Genomic DNA, 20,243 nt, shown 5'->3' on the forward strand with positions numbered 1-20,243 from the left:
ACAATAGCCACATTTTTGAGAAGTTAGGTACTGGGTAGGTAGTGAGAGAATGGGACTCCCAGGAGATAAAGGCTAAAAACAACAAAATCCAGACTCCCCCAAAAGGAAGGTGGTTCTATTGTTCTCCGGACCTGAACTGCGGAGGGGTGGAACCAAGATGCCAATGTTCTCGTGATCTCTGTGCTCGCACCCAGACTGTTGTCATATATAGACCAGGACACAGACATGTAGAACAGTCTCATGATTTCATGGAGCTAGTAGCCATAGATGTCAAATTAAGTAAAAAAAAAAAAAAAAAAAAAGATGAAAAATGGGTCCCGTTCTTCATTGGCTAATGTCTACACAAAGGGGCTTTAAACATTTATATAATTTATAACATTTATAAACATTCATAAAGCTCTATACTCAGTACTAATATCAGCAATGCTCTTGGCCCCCTCCCCTGGGTGAGAACTTTAGCCCTGCTACTCTTTGGTGGATTGAGTGGGAAAGGCCATGAGATTGACTGTGCATGGCCCAGGCTATCCTTGGGTAGTGACAGAAGGCCCCACTGGACTTTGGAGTCTTCTAAGGCCTCTAGAGAGGGGATTGGCCTCTCTGCTTGCTTTCTCCTTCAGAATAAACTTCCTATTTTCACTTTCCTGGTGTCTGTAGATTTCATTCTTTGACTCCAGAAGACAAGGACTTGTAAGAAAATCCATATCTTTATGAAACCTACCCATGTATTTGTCAACAGATGAATGGATAAAGAAAATCTGGTATGTATGTATACATAAAGGAGTTTTACTCAGCCATAAAGAACAAAATTATATCATTTGCAAGAAAATAGATGGAACTAGAGAATAGTATGTTAAGTGAGGTCAGCCAGTCTCAGAAAGTAAAGGGTCATAGGCTTTCTCTCACATGTGGAAGTTAAAAGAGAAAATAGAAAAGCAAAGGAATTTTAGATAAATGAGGAGAGAGAAGAATAGTGGAAAGGGATGGGGGAAGGAGGTTGGTAAGGGAAGAAAGAGGACCAAGGAAGGAAACAGCAAACAATGTTATGTTCATATATAAAGCTATCTGTAGTAATCTCATTAACGTATATGTGGGGTAGAGGGGAGGGGGTGGAATGCAGAAGGAAAAGCACTAAGTGATGTGTGCATGTATGAATGTGTGTTTGAATCTCACTGTGATGTGTAAGTATAACACGCCAATAAAATTATTTATCAAGCCAACCTTTCAAATATTCCCTGTAGTACTGAGAGAAAAATTTCAACTTCTCACTCAGTTCAGCCAGCACACAGCTTTTTTATGACTGGACACCTAGAAAGAATTAAATATTGAAATGGTAATCTTAGCTGGGCATGGTGGCCCACGCTTGTAATCCCCACGCTTGGGAGGCGGAGACAGGAGGATCTTGCAGGTTCGAAGCCAGCTGTGCTGGCTTAAGAGACCCTGTTTCCAAATAAAAAACTATAAAAATAGGTCTGGGAGTGTAGCTCGGAGGTAGAAGGGTTTCCAGGAACCCCCAGTACCACACACACACACACACACACACACACACACACACACACACACAATGGTAATCTTAATAACTGTAGAGTGTTGTAGCGTATTCAGGCGAGAATAACTGTCCGTAACCAATTATTAGTCCATCAAGCCACACTTTATTACAGGTTCGAACCTGGACCCAAGCGCATGTGTCTCCACATAGGCTACAAGGGCCAAGATTGCCCTTTGGGTGAGATTTTTATGCAGTTGTACAACATTTTGCAAGTCATTCTGTTACATCATTGATGATGCTTTTTGAATTTACAGCTTCCATCCAATAAGGTAACTTGTACAGAGGGGCTTTAAGATAATAGGGTAGGGTTAGGGGGTATCTTATCTACTATTGTTTTGCAAGGTCATTAAAGCAGCTACACAAAGCACACAGATGTTCCTGAAGAAGGTCAATTGAGAGAGGGTCTCTTATCTAAGGTATGACCTTGGGTTGGGCAGATGTTCTCAGGTAGGGCAGATGCCCTTAGTTTTTCCAGAAATTCTCCTGTAAGCCTTTTTCCCGCTTAGATGCCTGGGCCTGCTGACTTATAATTATGACACGCAATATTATTGATCAACATTATTAGTTTAGGCAATTTCTTAGCAACTACACCGCACTGCACTCTCATAGCACACTTTGTTATAAAACTTTAACCTAAAATTTTAAACACAACATCAGTTCAATGAATATTCTGTGAAGAGAAAGAGGTCCCTTTCCCCAAAATACCTTCCTTCCTTCCTTCCTTCCTTCCTCCCTTCCTTCCTTCTTTCCTTCCTGTACTGGAGATGGAACCCAGGGGAATCACTTATGAGCTACACCCTCAGCCCTGTTTCATTTTTTATTTTGAAACAAGGTCTCACTAAGTTGCTGAGGCTGGCTGTGAACCTACAATCCTCCTGTCACAGCCTCCCAAGTACTGGGAGTCCAAGAGTTCACTATGACATCTGGCTCTCTTTTTCTCTTTTCCTTGTTGGTACCTCCAGCCCTTTTTATTTTGAAACAGGGATTTTCTAAGTTGCTAAGGCTAGACTCAAACCTTTGATCCTCCTGTTTCAGCCTCCCAACTAAGAATTACAAGTGTCTGCCACCATGCCGGACTTCTCCTAGACTCTTGAGTGTACCTTTGAGCTTGGCTCCCTGAGAGCAATTTCACTCTCAGCCCACTCCTAGCTTACTTCTGTAGCTGCCACTCCCTGCTTGCTTTCCTGGGTTCCTCTGCACACAGAATGGAAGGCGTTGGATGCAGTTTTTTTTTTTTTTTCCTGGCTTCATTGTATATGAAAGGAATTCAGGATGAACACTTCAGTTTTTAAGGGTTTTGTTGTTGTTGCCAGGAACTACAGGGCACTGGGCAAACACTTTAAGAATGTTCCTGACCATTCCATGCTCAATGTTAACTAATCTCATTTTCATGCACTGGGTGCCAAGGTACCAATTTTTGAGCATGGAATTTGGGATTCCGTCGGACAGCTGACAAGTGGCTGGGAAGGCTGCCTGAAAGCTGCTGTGCAGTGCTAGCAGCAGCATCTTTATTTTTATAGTAGCGTTACCACCATTATAAATGAATTTCGACACAAAGGCTGGGGTCTTCCTCAGTGGTAGAGCACTTGTCTAGTATGCTTGAGGCCCTGAGGCCCTGGGTTTGATACCATAAAAAAAAAAAGAAAGGAAAGAAAGAAAAGAAAGAATTGCATTATCATGTGTCCCTATTTTGTAAAAACACCTGTAAATGTAAAATATTCATCCCATTCACTAATATTTACTGCTACATGTGCAGAAAGCTATGAGGTGAACAGGATAGTCAAAGTCCTTGCATTATGTGGGTTAGGTCAGGAGCACTGAGAAGTTCAATGTTCAAACCAATAAAAATGTGTGAGATGATGGAAAGAAGAATAAGGTAAAAAATAGGGAGATGTGCCAGAGACGTAGGTGGACTGCTTCATGGGTTTTAGAGGAAGGGTTTCCTAAGCAGGAGACATTTGAGTGGAAGAGATATGGTTAAGGATCCGTCTATGCAGACAGAGGAAAGAAGATCACTACAAACAGATGCAGGGAGCTCAGGTAGGGAGAAGCCTTGCTTCTCTGAAGGCTAGTGTAGCTGAAATATTCTGAGCAAGCAGGGGATGGAGTAGGAGATTAGGTGGGAGAGAAGAGCATAAAGATTATTAGGGCCTTGAAGGGCAATGCCTTCAAACTTATTTGTGTGTGTGTGTGGTACTGGGGATGGAACCCAGGGGCATTCTACCTCTGAGCTACATACCCAGCCCTTTTTAAAAATTTTTTATTTTGAAACAAAGTCTCACCGAATTGCAAAGGGCCTCACTAAGTATTAGCTGAGACTGTTCACGAGCTGTGACCCTCCTGTCTCAGCCTCCCAAATGCTGAGATTACAAACCTGCGCCACCAAGCCTGGCTCTTTAAACTCTTTTAATGTGACCCATAGTAGGAAATGCATTTTCATTAAGGTTTAGAACACGAGGGCACACACACACACACACACACACACACACACACACACACACACACATGCTCATACACATGTTTTACAAAATAATGCTTATTATTACTACATATAATAAACTTTGATAGTTCCCATATTATTTTATTTTAAAATGTTAGTGAACCATTGGTTTTCTTGATCTAGTAAATGGTTTGGTTTGGAAAATTCTGTCCTAGACCATACTAAAAAGAATGAATTTTATTCCTGGTATAATGGGAAACTTTTGGGAACTTATAAGCAGGGGAGCTACATGATCTGATTTGCATGTTTAAAAATTCGCTTTGCTGTCTGGAGAAGAGCAGCCAGGGGATGACAGAATGGCAGCAGGGAGCGAGGTTAGGAAGATGCTACATTTTACCCAGAGAAAAATGAAAAAGTGAACGTGGTAGCCAAGGAGATCCAGAGAAGTGGATGAGCGCTGTAAATTTTGGAGGCAAAGCCAACACTGGATATGAGGTACGAAGAAGAGAGAGGAAGAAATGACTCCAAGGGGGTTTTGCTTAATTTTAGCAATGTGTGGTGGAATCACTTGCTGAGATGCAATACTGAGGATGACTGTTAGGGAAATGCGAATATGTTTTTGAAATTCCAAGTTCAGGATCCCTGTAGCAACTATACATCCCATTGGATATGTCAGGTTGGCAGGTGAAAATATCAGCAAGGGAGTGTTGGACAAAGATTTGGTCTGGCAGTGAAGACATAAGAGACAGTGGCATATAGATATTATTTAAAAATATAGATATTATTTGAAAACATTATGGTTTGCAAATAAAATGTCTCCTGGACCTCATGCTCTGGAAGCAGCCATGTTTAGTGGGGCCCTAGGAACATGGCCAAGTACAGTGTGTGTGTGTGTGTGTGTGTGTGTGTGTGTGTCCATCCCGCCCACCAACTGGGTCTGGCTCTAACCCTTTCTCTCTGACCTTTTGCCTCTCCTCTCTTTCTCTTTCTCTCCCTCTCTCTCTCTCTCTCTCTCTCTCTCTTTCTCTCTCTCTCTCCCCTGCCATTATGATCTAAAGACCTATATCTGTAACTGTTTGGAAGTTGGTCTAACAGGGACCAAGCCACAAATAAGTCTTCCTCCCTCTGAAGTTTAGTATGTCAGGTGTTTGGGTCACAATGTTAAGAATGTTGACCGAAACACATGAAACTACAGAAATTTACCTAGAGAAAATGTGGCTAGAGAAGAACGGCGGCTTAGCACCATTTCTGGATCACACCTATGTTACTAGTCTAGCTGAGGAGGACTTTCATTCTATACAAAATGGAGTATAAAAATCATTAGATTTAATAAATGTCTAAAGTAATCACTGTATTTAAGGTGGACACCTGTGTGTTCCATTCATAAGAAAAACTTAATTCAGGAACATAAGAAAAATGCTGGTGGTCAATTATCTCTAACATATATTTAGAAATTTTATAATACTTTTAGCTTTCTGGACACTTTAATTTTCTGAAGCACCACTCACAGTTTTTTTTTGTTTTTTTTTTTTTGCATGACCTTTTTTTGCATAACTTTCAGGCCATTTTAAAGAATTCTTTACAAAAGTGGAGAGCTTTGACTAGTAATCCTTTGTCTCTATTTGAAGCAACACTCTTATTCTCTCACACCTATGTTGGTGTTCTTGTTGACACAGTTTACACTCTCATTCAATCGAACTTTCTTTCCTGCAGCTGGAACACATTTCTTTTTTTCCTTCCTTGGCAAAGAGTCTCCACCTTTGTCTTTCTATTTCATTCTCTCTTTCAGTAAAGTAGGATGTCAGGTGACTTATTTATATAAATTGTTTTAGAAACTAGAAGATTTTTCCTTCCTTCCTTCCTTCCTTCCTTCCTTCCCTCCTTCCCTCCCTCCCTCCCTCCTTTTCTCCTTTCCTCCTTCTCAGGCAGTGTTTTTCAAATTTCAAGTGAAATATTAAGTGGAACCCCAAAGTAGATAAATACTAGGATAATAAACCCTTTCTCCTCTCTGTAGGGAAACTAGAAGCAACTTTATGGAATCTGCAAATCACAGCGTGAATGAGTGCCTTTGCTGAACTGGATTAGTTTCCTCATTGAGGAGATTTGGAGCTCAGAACCCTTTAATCTTTATGAGTCATCTGTTTATCCAGAAGGCAAATTAAGATTAGGACAGAATCGCTGAAGGGACTGCGCTTTAGAGGAACAGTAGGAGCCGGAGACCTTACACTGGTTGCCTCTTAAGAGAATCACGTTGTTCCATTTGATCAGAAAATACTTTAGACCTAAGTTTTATTTTTAAAAGGTGTAGATGCTATTTTTAAAGAAAGCAATATGTAGCTGAAATAATCCCACTTTGAAATTAGAAAATTTAAATTTAATCTCAGAAGATGTAGGCCTGGTAAGTAAATGAACTGGGTGTGGTGGTGCACCTCTGTAATCAGAGTACTTGGGAGGCTGAGACAGGAGGATCTCAGATAGAGGACAGCCTCAGCAATTTATCAAGACCCTGTTTCAACATAAATAGATAGGGCTGGGGGTGTAGCTCAAAGGTAGAATGTCCCTGCTTTCAACACACACACACACACACACACACACACACACACACACACACACATCATTTCTCAGCCTCAGACTCTTCATCTATTAGTTAAACATAAAATTATCCTTATAGGTTTGTTGCAAAGATTAAATAGGCACAATACGCAGAACATGTAGTACTTGGCTGTGTGTGTGTGTGTGTGTGTGTGTGTGTGTGTGGTGTGTGTGTGTGTGTGTGTGTGTGTGTGTGTGTGTAGTACTGGAGACTGAAAACAGAGACATCCTACCTCTGAGTTACACACGAGCCCTTTTATTTTATATTTGGAAACAGGGTCTTGCCAAGTTGGTGAGAGCCTTACTAAGTTGCTGAGGGTGGCCTCAAACCTCTGGGCCTCCTGTCTCAGGCTCCCAAGTACTGGGATTAGATCGCCTGCCACCATGCCCGGCTTACCAGGCAGGATTCCTCCTAGAGTAGGCTCATCCCATTATGCAAATAGTCATTCATGTGGTTACAGCTTCATCAACTTTTGGTGACAAGGATGAATTCTCCAGCCCTACAACTACTGATAAGAGCTCTGGGTTGATACTAGAATGGAGCATGACATGTGTTTTAGGCTAAGTGGGATGGATTTTGTAATATATGGTCATACTTTGGATGACTTCTCAGAAATTCAACTCTCTTCCATACCTAGGAAATGAAAAAGCCACACATTTCTGGCACTTGGCCTAACGCCCTAGATTCTTTTCAGTCAGTATCATTTGTCCTCTGTGTTCACATTTAATCGAGGTTAGGTCTTGCTCACAGCGCCTTTCTGCATTACTTCATCGCCGGGGACCCCTCCCTGCCTTTGCAGAGCACAGGACGCTGAGGATAAATATAGCCATGATCCCATTCATGGTAAGGAGGGTCTGCATAATTGAAATGGAGACTCAATTATTCTTACATTTGCTGGATAAATATTTACTGAGTTCTGTGTACTGAAAAGACGTATGCATTCTGTGTTGTGAGAATGGCAAGACAAATTTCTGTCCTTGCAAGGGTCAGACAACACATAGATACATAAGGAAGATAATGAGAGGTTATGCTAAGTGTAATTATGGAAGCATGCCCAGTGCCCAAGAAAATAACAGGAGGACCTATTTCATATCCGGTGAGAGTTTAGGAAGACTTCTCATAGCAGGTGTTTAAGATGAGACCAGGGAGCCAGCCAAAAGAAGAGTCAAGAGAAAAGTTTCCCAAACAGAGTAACTGTGAGGGGTGAGATGGGAAGGAGTCTGGAAAGTTTTCAGAACTTTTAGAAAGCCTGCCCGACTGAGCGTAATGAAGGAGGTCAGGGAAGAGGAAGGCAGAAACCAGATCACAGAGGCCTTTGTAGCCACAATGAGATATTCGAAAATCGTTTCTAAGTCTCTGGGAAGCCACGGAGAGCTTTGAAGTGGGGGAGTGACATGGACCGATTTACATTTTCAAAAGATCACTGTAAAGAGAATGGATGGGAGTGGGCCAGGGATGGGGGCCCTGGACCAGCAATGAGGCAGTGTGGATGAAAATGGGTGGTGGCCCAGGACAGAGAGGGCTGGACAGATTCAGGATGCATTTTGGAGGCAGAACGAATAGGACTTGCTGATGGACTAAGAGGAGTAAGAGGCAGGGTCAACCCCTGATTTTGGCCTTAGCAACTGTACTAGGGATGCTGTCATTTTAGAGGAAGGGGAGACTGCAGTGTGATCGATTGCTGAATGGGGTAAGGGATGAGATGTTTTATTCTGTCACTGTTTAAGTTGGAGACATCCTTGAGGTCGCCAAGTCGGAAGCAGAGGAAAGTCCAGAACTTAAAGAGGTTTGAGCCAGTGATAGAAATTAAAAAGTCTTCCAGAAACAGTTGGTATTTGAATCCAAAGGGATGAGTGCAGGAAGAGGAAAAAAACAAAAGCCCAGTCTCAGCACTTAGGGTCTCCAAAATTAAGATGATTGTAGAGAAAAAAGAACGGGCAAAAAGGAAGCCAGAGAGCCATAGCCACAAGGTAGGAAGAATGATGAATGACGCTTATTGGAAAACCCACATCCCCAAACAGAAACAGATGCTGGGAGGGGTAAGAACTGTCGGAATGAAGGAGTGAGTAACATCGGCAGAGGCTGCTGAGAACCCGTTTGTTACCCCTGGGTCTCCTCGATGATGGTCCACAGCATCCATCAGGGGAAGTTGATCTCAGCACAGTCTCTGAGGTCATGATGATTTAATGGCCATTTCTGAGTATTTGTTTTTTCCTTTGTAAAATAGGGACGATGGTTATACTTCATAGGCATTTATGAACATTGAAATTTTTTTTTTCTCCAAAGAATTGGGGTATCCTGTGTGTATATATATGCTTAGGTTTGATGAGGAGTAGACAGAGAAGGTATGGCCTAGTGGTGATAAACTGGGGAGATCTCAGCAAGACCTGTTCTTCAGGTGTCTCTGTGTCTTCAAGGGTTAGGATGTTTCTTCCAGCAGTAAAGTGGACAACTCTGGAATGAGGAATTTCTTTTTCTTTTCTTTTTTTTTTTTTTTTCTGAAGGGTACTGGAGATTGAGCCCAGGGGCATTCTACCTCTGAGTTATACTCCAAATCCTTTTATTTTGAAACAGGGTCTCATTATGTTGCAAGAGTCTTGCTAAACTGCTGAGATTGACCTTGAATCTGTGGTCCTCCTGTCTCAATCTCCTAAGTACTGGAATGACAGGTATGCACCACCCAGCTGGGCTAGAATGAAGACTTTATGACCTGCTTCAGGGGAAGGTCAGCTAGGTTCTATGTTTTGCTGAGGGAAAGGTGAGAGACCTTTCTGCTTCTGCCATTTTCTCAGATAGCAAGGTGCTTCGTGTGTTGGGGTAGTGTGTCCTGAACCCTATCATCATCAACATCTCAATAAAAAGACACGAGGCTTTAGCAGATGAAACCTGTGCCTCCTCCCTGTAGTTAAATCTTGCAAAAGAAACTACAACTGACCATCCAGAAGGAGCAGTAGCCAACCTTTAAGGTCATCAACAGCTCTCTGAGTCCCTGTCTGTCCAGGAGTTATGACCAGCTTCAGAAACATTCTGCATAGTTTGATGGCTATTTTCACAGCTCTTTGGCAGATGTGGAGTTTGCAATTTATTGCTTTGCTGGCTTCCTTTATTTGTGGCAAAATGGCAGGAGAAGCACCAAGTCAAAGTTTAAAATCTTGCCTTTCTTCTGCAACCCTTCCTTTTTTTCCTTTTATCTCCTTCCTTCCTTCCTTCCTTCCTTTCCTTTTCCTTCTTTTCCTTCCTTTTTTCCTTGTACTAGGGATTGAACCCAGGGGCATTTTAACTGCAAGCCACATCCCCCACCACATTTTATTTTTTATTTTGAAATAGAGTGTTGCGAGGTACTGAAGGTCTCACTAAATTGCTGAGACTGGCCTCAAACCTGCAATTCTCCTGTTTCAGATGCTCAAGTACTGGGATCACCACACCTAGTTCTCTAACCGTGTGTGTGTGTGTGTGTGTGTGTGTGTGTGTGTGTGTGTGTGTGTGTGTGTGTGTGTGTGGTACTGGGGATGAAACCCAGGGGCATTGTACCTCCGAGCTACACCCCCCGTCCTATTTTTTTAGTCTTTTTATTTTTTTGAAACAAGGTCTCACTGAGTTGTGAAGGGCCTCCCTAAGTAGCTGAGGCTGTCTGCAAACTGCGATCCTCCAGTCTCTGTCTCCTGAATGCTGGGATTACAAGTGTGTGCCACCATGCCTGGCTCCAACCCTTTTTAATGCATGTCGAGACTGCCTCTCATGGCTCAGGGAATTTTATTTTTAGATTTGCTGTGTTCTATATACATCCTTTCTTTTAGAGTTTCTGGGCCAGTTGGGCCTATGTGAGTCGCCCATCTCAAAGGAATGCCACTGATGCTGAGAGAAAGTCCCAGGAATGTGAACCTATAGCTGCCTAGTTTTGCTTTCATTTGGGTTTTACTGGTGGAAAAAAGTGCTTTTTTCAACACACACACACACACACACACACACACACACACACACACACGAGTTTTGAGAAACAAAGTTTCCCATTTGTTTCTCAGCTTAGGTTGGGTGGCAGGCCCTATCAAGTAAATTGGTTTCTTAGACCAGCAGTTCTCGTGATTTTTATACATATGATATTTTTAGCGCACAACTTGAAAGGATTAAAGGGCTCATGTCTAATTTTTTTTTTTTAGTATTCTCTTGGTCTCTCAGACATCCTGACTATCCCAACTACTTTTATTTATATGCACAGAAGACAGTGTTCTGAAATGATTCAGGAAAGTGTCTTGATTCTAATACAGTCCCTTCTGCTTTACTGCAAGTTCTGTTCTACTTTACTTGATGTTATACAACCTGCTGAATGAAATGTTTAGTCAGACAGGCAATGCTGATAGGATGCTAAGTGACAGCCACAGTTATCCAACAAAATGATGGACGTCTAAGTAATATATCCACTTTTTTTTTTTTTTGCAGTACTGGGAATGGAACCCAGGGGCATCCTACCTCTGAGCTACACTCCTAGCCCTACCTTTTTTTTTTTTAATTCTTTATTTTTTAAACAGGGTTTCACTGGGTTGCAAAGGGCCTCCCTAAGTAGGCCAGGCTGTCTTTGAACTGTGATCCTCTTGTCTCAGCCTCTCAAATGCTGGTATTACAATCGTGTGCCACCACGCCTAGCTATCTACAATTTTTTTTTATACATATATGTGTTGGGTCACATTATTTGTACCATGGGTATGGATAGAAAGTTCAAGGTCATTCTGACTTTCACTCTTTTTGTTGTCCTCTTTTCCATATAACTGTGTTTAGCTTCTGCTTTTATGAAGATAGCTTGTGTATGTTTTTGTTTCATAGAATACCAACTTCTCTTTCCTCTGGGTCAAGTGAGCTCACAAAGCAATAATATCTTTTTCTTTTCTTTTCTTTTCTTTTACAAAACAATAATATCTAGACATAACCTTGGTTCTCAAAATAGGAACTCAGTTTGGATAAGTTGCGTTATTGAAAAAGAAGGGTGACTGTGCTGAACTCCTATCCTATCCACCTGTGAAGACCTGATAATACATGGAACATCTGGAGTACATAGCTTAGTCTGTACCCATTTCCTTTTCTTTGTGGCCCTCCCCTCTCCTCGGTACCTCTCTGTATCAGGTGGCATTGCTGCAGAAGGATTTAGATCAGATTCAAAGAAAGAAAGTGATAGCCAATCACCAAACAAGAGTTCTAGGCTGACTTTCTAAAGTGGTGAAAAGGGCGGCGGCGGCAACGACCAGTATCGGGAAGAGGCAGGTAGATTCATTGTAATCTACCCTGAACTTTTGAGGAAATCTCCCCGAAAGTAGTCTGCACCTGCCCCACATGCTCAGGAACTCTGGACAACATATGATGTAAGAAAAATGTTCGGGGCACGTCAGATGGAGTCCCTCATAATCAGGTCCGCTGGTGCTGCGTTCCGGGAGCCAAGGGCGCTCCTGGCCGCCGCACTCCTCTGCACAGCACTGGGGCTGGGTGTGCTTGGAGCAGCAGAACCCGCTCTCCATGGCGAAGCTGTTGGCCTCCACTTTTGGCAGGGAGATAAAATACATTGCTAATAAGTACTCGGGCCCCAACTCCTGCAAATGACACGTGCTGTTTTATTTAGAAATATTGAAGATGGAGGAAGATGGTGGTGGCTGCAGTTGTAACTGCAGCAGCGACCACAGCTGCAGCAGTGATGGTTAGCAGCAGCCAAATAGGATATGCACCCCCCTGAGAAACCCTGGACAACAGATTTTGATTTAATAGCTGATTGGGACAACATACAGAAACATTTCCAGTCATGACCTTCCTATCTGAAATATAGGAGAGAGTGGAAAATGGCGGAATTAGAGGCAAGACTGCAGCGCGGCACCTGCCACTGCAAGAAAAGTAATTTTTGGAGGGACATCTCAGAAGAGATCAGAAAGCAGACTGCTCCTGCCACACATGCACAGGAATACTTAACAACAACATACTCTAGGAGAGACCAAGAAGGGTGGCGGTGGCAGCCAGTATTCAGGAGAGGCAGACAGATCCAACCAAATCAACCTTGAATTTTTGAAGAAATCTCTCCAAAAGTAGACTGTTCCTGCTCCACATACTCAGGAACTCTGAACAACATACTATGTAAGAAAAAGTTTTGCGGAGATAGACCAAAATGGCAGTAGTGGCAGTGGCCAGTATTCAGGAGAGGCAGACAGATCCAATCCAATCCACCTTGAATTTTTGAAAATCTCTCCCCGAAAGTAGACTGCTCTTTCCACATAGGTGCAGGAATTCTAGACAACACACTATGTAAGAAAAATGTCCAGGGCATGTTGGACGGAGCCCCGCCCATATTGCTGGGCTGATTCGCTGTGCTGGGTGTTCTGGGAGATCTCAGCTCATGGCCTCTGTGCTCCTCTGCACTGCGCTGGGGGTCAGGGTGTGCTTGGAGCAGTGGATTTTGCTCTCCACGGTGAGGCTGTGAGCCTCCACTTTCAGTGGGGAGATAAAATCCACTGCTGCTAGGGAATTGGGCTCTCAGCTTCTGCAAATGACATGTGCTTTTCCCTCCTACTAAAATATATGCGGAAGGAAAAATGGGAACCTCTGTAAACATCATGCTCACAGTGACAGGAACCAGAGCCTGCTGGTAGGCGAGGCCAGGTCTGGAGCCAGCGAGGCCGGGCCCAGAGACTATTGCACGGCAGGCCTGGAACTGGGGCCTGCATCACAAAAAGGGGCAGCAGGTTTCTTAAACTGTGTGGCCAGGAAGCAATAGAAGCTGCCGTTGCTTCACCTAATCTCTCAGCAGATGTCCAGACCCAAGTGATCTCTATTTAAAAAAAAAAATTGGTTGTGAGTGGATCATTCTGTCAAAGTTACTCACCTTCTGGCTTTCAGGTTTTCCGTAAGTGGGAATAAGTGTGGAGAAATAGAAGTGTGGAGAATACATTGTTGGTGGGACTGCAAGTTGGTGTAACCACTTTGGAGAACAGCATAGAATATCCTCAGAAGAAGGAAAATGAACTTAGTATATGATCCAGCAATACCATCTCTGGGTATCTACCAAAAAGAATGAAAACCAAAAAACCAAACTAATGCATGAACAACCATGTTCATAGCTGCACAGTTCACCATTGCCAAACTGTGGAACCAGCCAAGATGTCTTTCAACGAATGAGTTGATTTCAAAACTATGGGATATGTACACAATGGAACTTTGACCAGCCTTAAGAGAGAATGAAATTATGGCATTTATAGTGAAATGTCACACACAAAAAAAGAAATCAGATTCTTTTTTTAATGTGCAAAATATTAAAGAGAAGTGGATAACAGGAGGAACTGTAGATGAAGAAGGGACCCTATAGACGAGCAATGAAGGTGACACATCTGAGGGGATAAGAGGGAGAATAAGGGAAACTCTTTAAAGCACATTATTTATTTATTTATTTATTTTTGGGTGGTACTGGGGGTGGAACCCAGAGGTTTTCTACCTCCGGGCTATACTCCCAGACCTATTTTTTATTTTATTTGGAAACAGGGTCTCACTAAGTTGCTGAGAGTCTCACTAAGTAGCTGAGGCTGGCTTCGAACCTGTGCGATCCTCCTGTCTCAGCCTCCCAAGCGCAGGGATTACAAGTGTGCGCCATCACGCCTGGCTTAAAGCACATGATATACTTAAACATATCAAAGTCAATCAGGAGGCCAAGCATGGGTAGGAGGGAGGGGGAGGGAAGGGGTTAGAGATTGGGTAGGGGCTGATTGGGTGATATGTGCATGTGTACCTCCACAAGTTTTTTTCCCATTGAGATGTATTACTACAATGCACCAATAAAATTTTATTAAAAAATAGAGTGGTGAAAAGACACACACTAACTTTAATCAGACAGTGTTTAAACATAACCCTCCTTTTATATCCCTAGATTAGATTTTTATTTATTTATTTTTTTGGTGGTACTGGGGTTCCTGGAAGCCCTTCTACCTCGGGGCTACACTCCCAGACCTATTTTTTTTTTTACATTTTCATTTTGGAAACAGGGTCTCCTAAGCCAGCGCGCGGCTGGCTTTGAACCTGCGCGATCCTCCTGTCTCCGCCTCCCAAGCTTGGGGATTACAAGCGTGCGCCACCACGCCCGGCTAGATTTTTATTTTTATCCCAGGAAAATATCAGTAATTTCATTTTCTCTTGGCATAGATTTTATTGATCTTAGAAGGATTGAGGAAAAAAGAGCAAAGTAAGAAAAGTGGGAGATTATCCGGCTGGTCACACTTAGTATCAAGTGAGACCATTACTTGATCTCTTGGGACTTTTTTTTTCTTTCTGAGAGACCACAAAAATGACTGCTTTTCAAGTTGGTTTTTCCAGAAGAAGAAAGAAAGTAGAATGTACCATTAACTTTCCTTTCCCATTGGTCAAATGTTTGTTCCTGGGGAATTAAGTGTTTTACACTTCTGAGCAGCACAATTGTGGTGCTTTGGAGGTCCCAGGTCATTTCATCTGTCAGCACTGACTGGGGGAAGACATAAGCTACTTATAGTGTGGGCATGTGGAAAGCACTGTTAGGAAGTACCTACATGAAATTAATCAGGGCCCAACCAGTGTTTGTCAATGCAGTAATTGTCGGTATTGTAACAAGTGTGAAAATGAGAGAAACATGTGAGGCCAAGAGAATCTGGAGAAGCCATAAGTGGACTATGATACAGTCCACCCCTTGGACTGTGTGCAGCAGCTCCTGTGCTCTCCTTATACCTGGCTGCCACACTTCTTCAGTCTAACGCTCTCCCAACTGAGATATTTCAGCTCAGGCTGCCACACTTCTATAAAGGACTTCTATTGTATATGCATGGGAATAGCATGTTGTCACTTTTTTCCCCCAAAAGAACATGCAGGCCCAATCAACTGGGGTCCCCTTCAAGATAGTGACTAGCTATAATCTCTGGAAAGCTAGGGTCAACAGTGAATTATGCTGTAATTCCTGTTGCTACAATTGCTTCCAAGGCTATAGTCTTCTTTTGTTCACTATCTATTCTAGAATGCCCTTATTTTCAGTTGTGTGCTTGTTGTGGGGACATGACTTCTCATCCCTGAGAGGACATAATTGCACATGCTTTGTCCTTTTCAGGCTCTGGCTGCTAGACTTGATCATTTGCTGGTTATAATACCAGTAAAAGATAACTTAATACATTCCTAGACACATTCTTTTTGTTTAATCTCTTGCAATTCTGAATTCTTTCTCATGATAATGAGCACTGATTATGTCTAACAAGACAGAAACATTTTTTTTCCCTGTTGATTCCTGGTATAAGGAACTCCAAATGAACAAGTAGTCCATAGCTTCAAGTTCAATAGACATCTTTCTGTGTCACCTGACACAAGCATTTTCCATTCCAATCTACTATCAGATCTGCCAGAACTAGAACCTTTAGCCTTGTAGAACTTAAGTTAGAAAATACAAATTCTGTGAGTTTTAGAAATGATGGTGTGAAAGTTCGGTTCTGTCTTGACCCTGTGAGTTCTAGATCCATGTCTTCTTGCTATTTAGAACAATGCATTATGATATATCTGCCAAGTGCCAGCACATATTCATCCTAGAGGAAAAGAGCCAATTTGAGCTGGTACCTTAGATAAGCCATTAGCAGGGTTTTCCTGTGTTCTACTAGATAGTCTCTCTCCCTCTCTTCTCTCTTCTCTTCTCTTCTCTTCTCTTCCCTTCCCTTCCCTTCCCTTCCCTTCTCCTCCCCTCCCCTTTCTCCTCCTCCTCCTCTTCCTCCTCCTCCTCCTCCTCCTCCTCCTCCTCCTCCTTCTTCTTCTTCTTCTTCTTCTTCTTCTTCTTTTCTCTCTCTCTCTCTCTCTCTCTCTCTCTCTCCTCTCTCTTTGTAGTGCTGGGAACTGAACACAGGGACATTCTACCTCTTAACTATCCCCTCAGCCTAATTTTTTAATCTTATTTAATTTTTAATTTTTATGTGGATCATATTGAAAATAGCATACATTCAGACTGTGCTTGTTGCCCTCTCCCCCCCATTCCCCTTAATTTTATTCTTTACTTTGAAACAGGGTCTTACTAAGTTGCTGACAGTCTCATTAAGTTTCTGAGGCTGGCTTTTTTATTTTTTGCTGAAGATTTTAAAAAGTTTATTAGAAAGATAGAAATATAGAAAATAGAAATACAGCTCCATACCAGACTGGCATGGAGGGGTGACTCGAAATGAATTCACCCCTGAGGCTGGCTTTAATCCTGCAATTCTCTTGTTTTAGTCTCCCAAGTCCTGGGATTACAGGTGTGTGCCACCACATCCAGCTTAGACTGTTTCTTTTGCTGAAGGCATGCCTAGAAAGAAGAATGGATGCTGTAGTCATGTGTGCATTTTGGCACATCCTTTGGCATGAATAGAAAGCCAACTTCAAGGAAGTGCTACATGAAGCACACTGGATAGATCAGACATTATGCTAGTGGCTGGCAGTGCTCAGGGAAGCATAAGGGAAGGTAAATTAGCAGCATAAGTAACTTCCAGTGAGATCATATGATTGTAATTGACCTATAACTAAACAAGGTTGTTCAGGAGGACGGTGTCACACTGATGGCTCGGAAGTGGCCTCCTCTGCTGGGAGACTGGACACTCCCCATGGCAGTCCTGGTATCGGTCTCCGTGAGAGGAAGTCCACACAGTTAGGTCCATCCAGTGTCTTTGTTTCTACCACGTGCCATTCTAATCACTGGCCCATTTCATTATCTTTGGTGGCAAAGGAAAGTGCAGGCTGAGGCCCCTAGAGTGACTCTGTCCCCTTCAGTGCTAAGAGCCTCCTCTGCAGGAACACTTGCCAATGAGCATTCATGGTAGACACAGAGATCTGCACACATTGTGATCAGTCCTGTAGGTTAATTTTCATACTTCCCAAGAATTCCATGTCTTCAGTCTTCCAGTGTTCTTTCCAGGCCCCTCAGCAACTATTTCAGCCATTTTACCGCTTTCCATGAGTCTATGTAGGTTGGTACTTTAAGCCATGTCTCATGTTATTAGAATTGAATCATCAAGTATATTGCCAGCAACTCGGCCCACTGGGAGGATTTCCCTTCACCACTGTCCTCTAGAAATGCCCCTGAGTGGGGTCAGAATGGCAATTTCCCATTCTTAAAATCAACATCAACATAATTATGCCAAACCATCTGTGAACCAAATCCAAGCTCTTTCTTCATCTGATGAAGTTGACTGTAGGGAATTCCCGATGGACTATCGGTTTGAGTTTTTGAAGAAACATTAGTGTGATAGGAGTAGTTGGTTTAGGAGTCTGAGCTACTTGTTTATGAAATATAATTGTGTTTTCTTTCTTTTTTTGTGTGAGTCTGGGGCTGGAACCCAGGGACATTTGACCTCTGAGCTACACCCCCTGCTCTATTTTTTATTCTTTATTTGGAAACAGGGTCTAAGTTGCTGAAAGCCACTAAATAGCTGAGGCTGGCTTCGAACCTGTACTATCCTCCTGTCTCAGCCTCCCAAGTGGTGAGATTACAAGCGTGCACCACCGTGCTGGGCTTAATTGTGTTTTCTTGAATTATCTGGGCTCAATTCCTAATGAATCATTTTCATAAAGTGAATTTTCTTGCTTGGACTTTTGACACAGAGAATCAAGTCCTATCTGGCATATGATAGGCAGCTCTGGTCACCTAGTCCTTGAGGCAAATATTCAGTTTCTCCTAAGAACCAACAGAATGTCAAGCACTGATTTTCAAAGAGAAGTTGTTTGGGGGAAAGAAAATCATAGGCTTCCTTTCAAGTTCTAGGAGATGGTGCAGCAGCTCTCCCATTGGAGCTTGCCTGGTGCTCTACCCTGCATCTTGCCCGCCACCCTTCTCTTTTACATGCAGCTGAGTGGGAGGCAGACGGGTCTATAGCTTCAACTCAATGCTGCACCCTCTTTTGCCCTGGGTCCATGTGATGCATGGTTTGGAGCAATGTTCCAAAGAATAGTGTTACCTTTATATGCTACTTTCAGAATCCAGAGATGCCAATTTAGTGCTTGGAGGTACAACCTTTCCTTAGTGGTAGTGGATGCAAGACATAATTTGTTCTTATCTTAGAGGTGTGTTGTTCAATAAGATAGCCACTAGCCCTGGTGTGTCTATTTAAATTTAAAGACATAAGTGGGGTGTGGTGGCACACATCTATAATCCCAGCACTTGGAAGGCTGAGAGAATATTGCAGGTTGAAGAACAGCTTCACCAAGTAGTGAGACTTCCAGCAACCCAACAAAAACCTGTTTTAAAACAAAAAATATAAAGGGCTGAGAGTGTAGCTCAGAGGCAGAACATTCCTGGGTTCGATCCCCAGTACCCAAACAAACAAACAACAACTAAATTATATATATATATACACACATATATATATACATATATATACATATGTACATATATACATATACATATATACATATATACATATATATACACACATATACATACAAAGATATGCATATATGTGTATACATGTGTGCATGTATATACACACTTGTTTTTCAGTCTCATAGTTTTCCTTCCTTCCTTTTTCCCTCCCTTGCCTTTCTTTCCCCCACTCTCATTCCTTTCCCTTCCCTTTTTCCTCCTTCTTCCCTCCTCTTCTTCCTCCTATTCCATCTCCTTGTGGTACTGCTGGGGTTACACCCAGTCCTCACAAATTCTAGGCAAGGTGGCACCACTGAGCTATACCTCCGGCTTCTTGCCATGTGTTTTCTACTTCAACAGATTGCAGAAGAGTTGGGTCTAAGCAGATGCGTTCCTGCTGTCCTGTCCAAGGGCAATGTGAGCTCTCCAATAAGATTTCTGTGCAATTAAATTTTTTTTTTTTTTTTGGTGGTACTGGGGTTCCTGGAAGCCCTTCTACCTCCGGGCTACACTCCGAGACCTATTTTTACATTTTTATTTGGAAACAGGGTCTCCTAAGCCAGCGCGCGCGGCTGGCTTCGAACCTGCGTGATCCTCCTGTCTCTGCCTCCCAAGCGCGGGGATTACAAGCGTGCGCCACCACGCCCGGCTGTTAAATTTTGGTTCATACAGTATGATTACAAATTCTCTTTGCATTTCAACAAGTGAAATGGGCATTTGATCTAAAGGCCAGGTTTGCTAAAGTGACTTTCTAATTTGATTTCTCTTCCTCAGAAAGCAGTTTTTTTTTTTTAAACAAATCTTCCCATACAGCCCAGAGACATTATGCATATCCACAGAAACAGGGCTAACTTGAATTTTGTGGCAGACAGCAGAATCTCTCTGAATGCTGCATTTCTGTATTTCCATCTGTATTCCACAAAAAGCAAAGATCATTGTCCAGACAGAATGCAGCTACACGGCAGCTGGAGCATGAATGGATGGGAAAAGCATCCTCCTCCCTCTAATAACACCATTCTGGCAGACAGTGGAGGCTCTCTTCTGAATGTGGGAAAAAGATGCTGTTATGATAAGAGCAATTATTATACATTAGTTAAAATCCCATTTGGGGAACATTGTATGGCTGCTATTTTAAAAGAGGTTTGCTGGCCCTCCAAGTTTGAGAGAGAAATTATTTAGTGTCAGTGAAGAATCTCCAACATAAAAACAAGTTAAACCCCCGTCTCCAGCCTTGCCTAGGTGTCGTTGAGTTGTTTTTCCTTTGTGACAGGGACGATGTTTGGTCTGCTGACTGGAGAAAAGGGCAGGCGAGTTATGT

Source organism: Muscardinus avellanarius, assembly GCF_963383645.1.
Source record: "Muscardinus avellanarius genome assembly, chromosome: 3".
NCBI lineage: Eukaryota > Metazoa > Chordata > Mammalia > Rodentia > Gliridae > Muscardinus > Muscardinus avellanarius.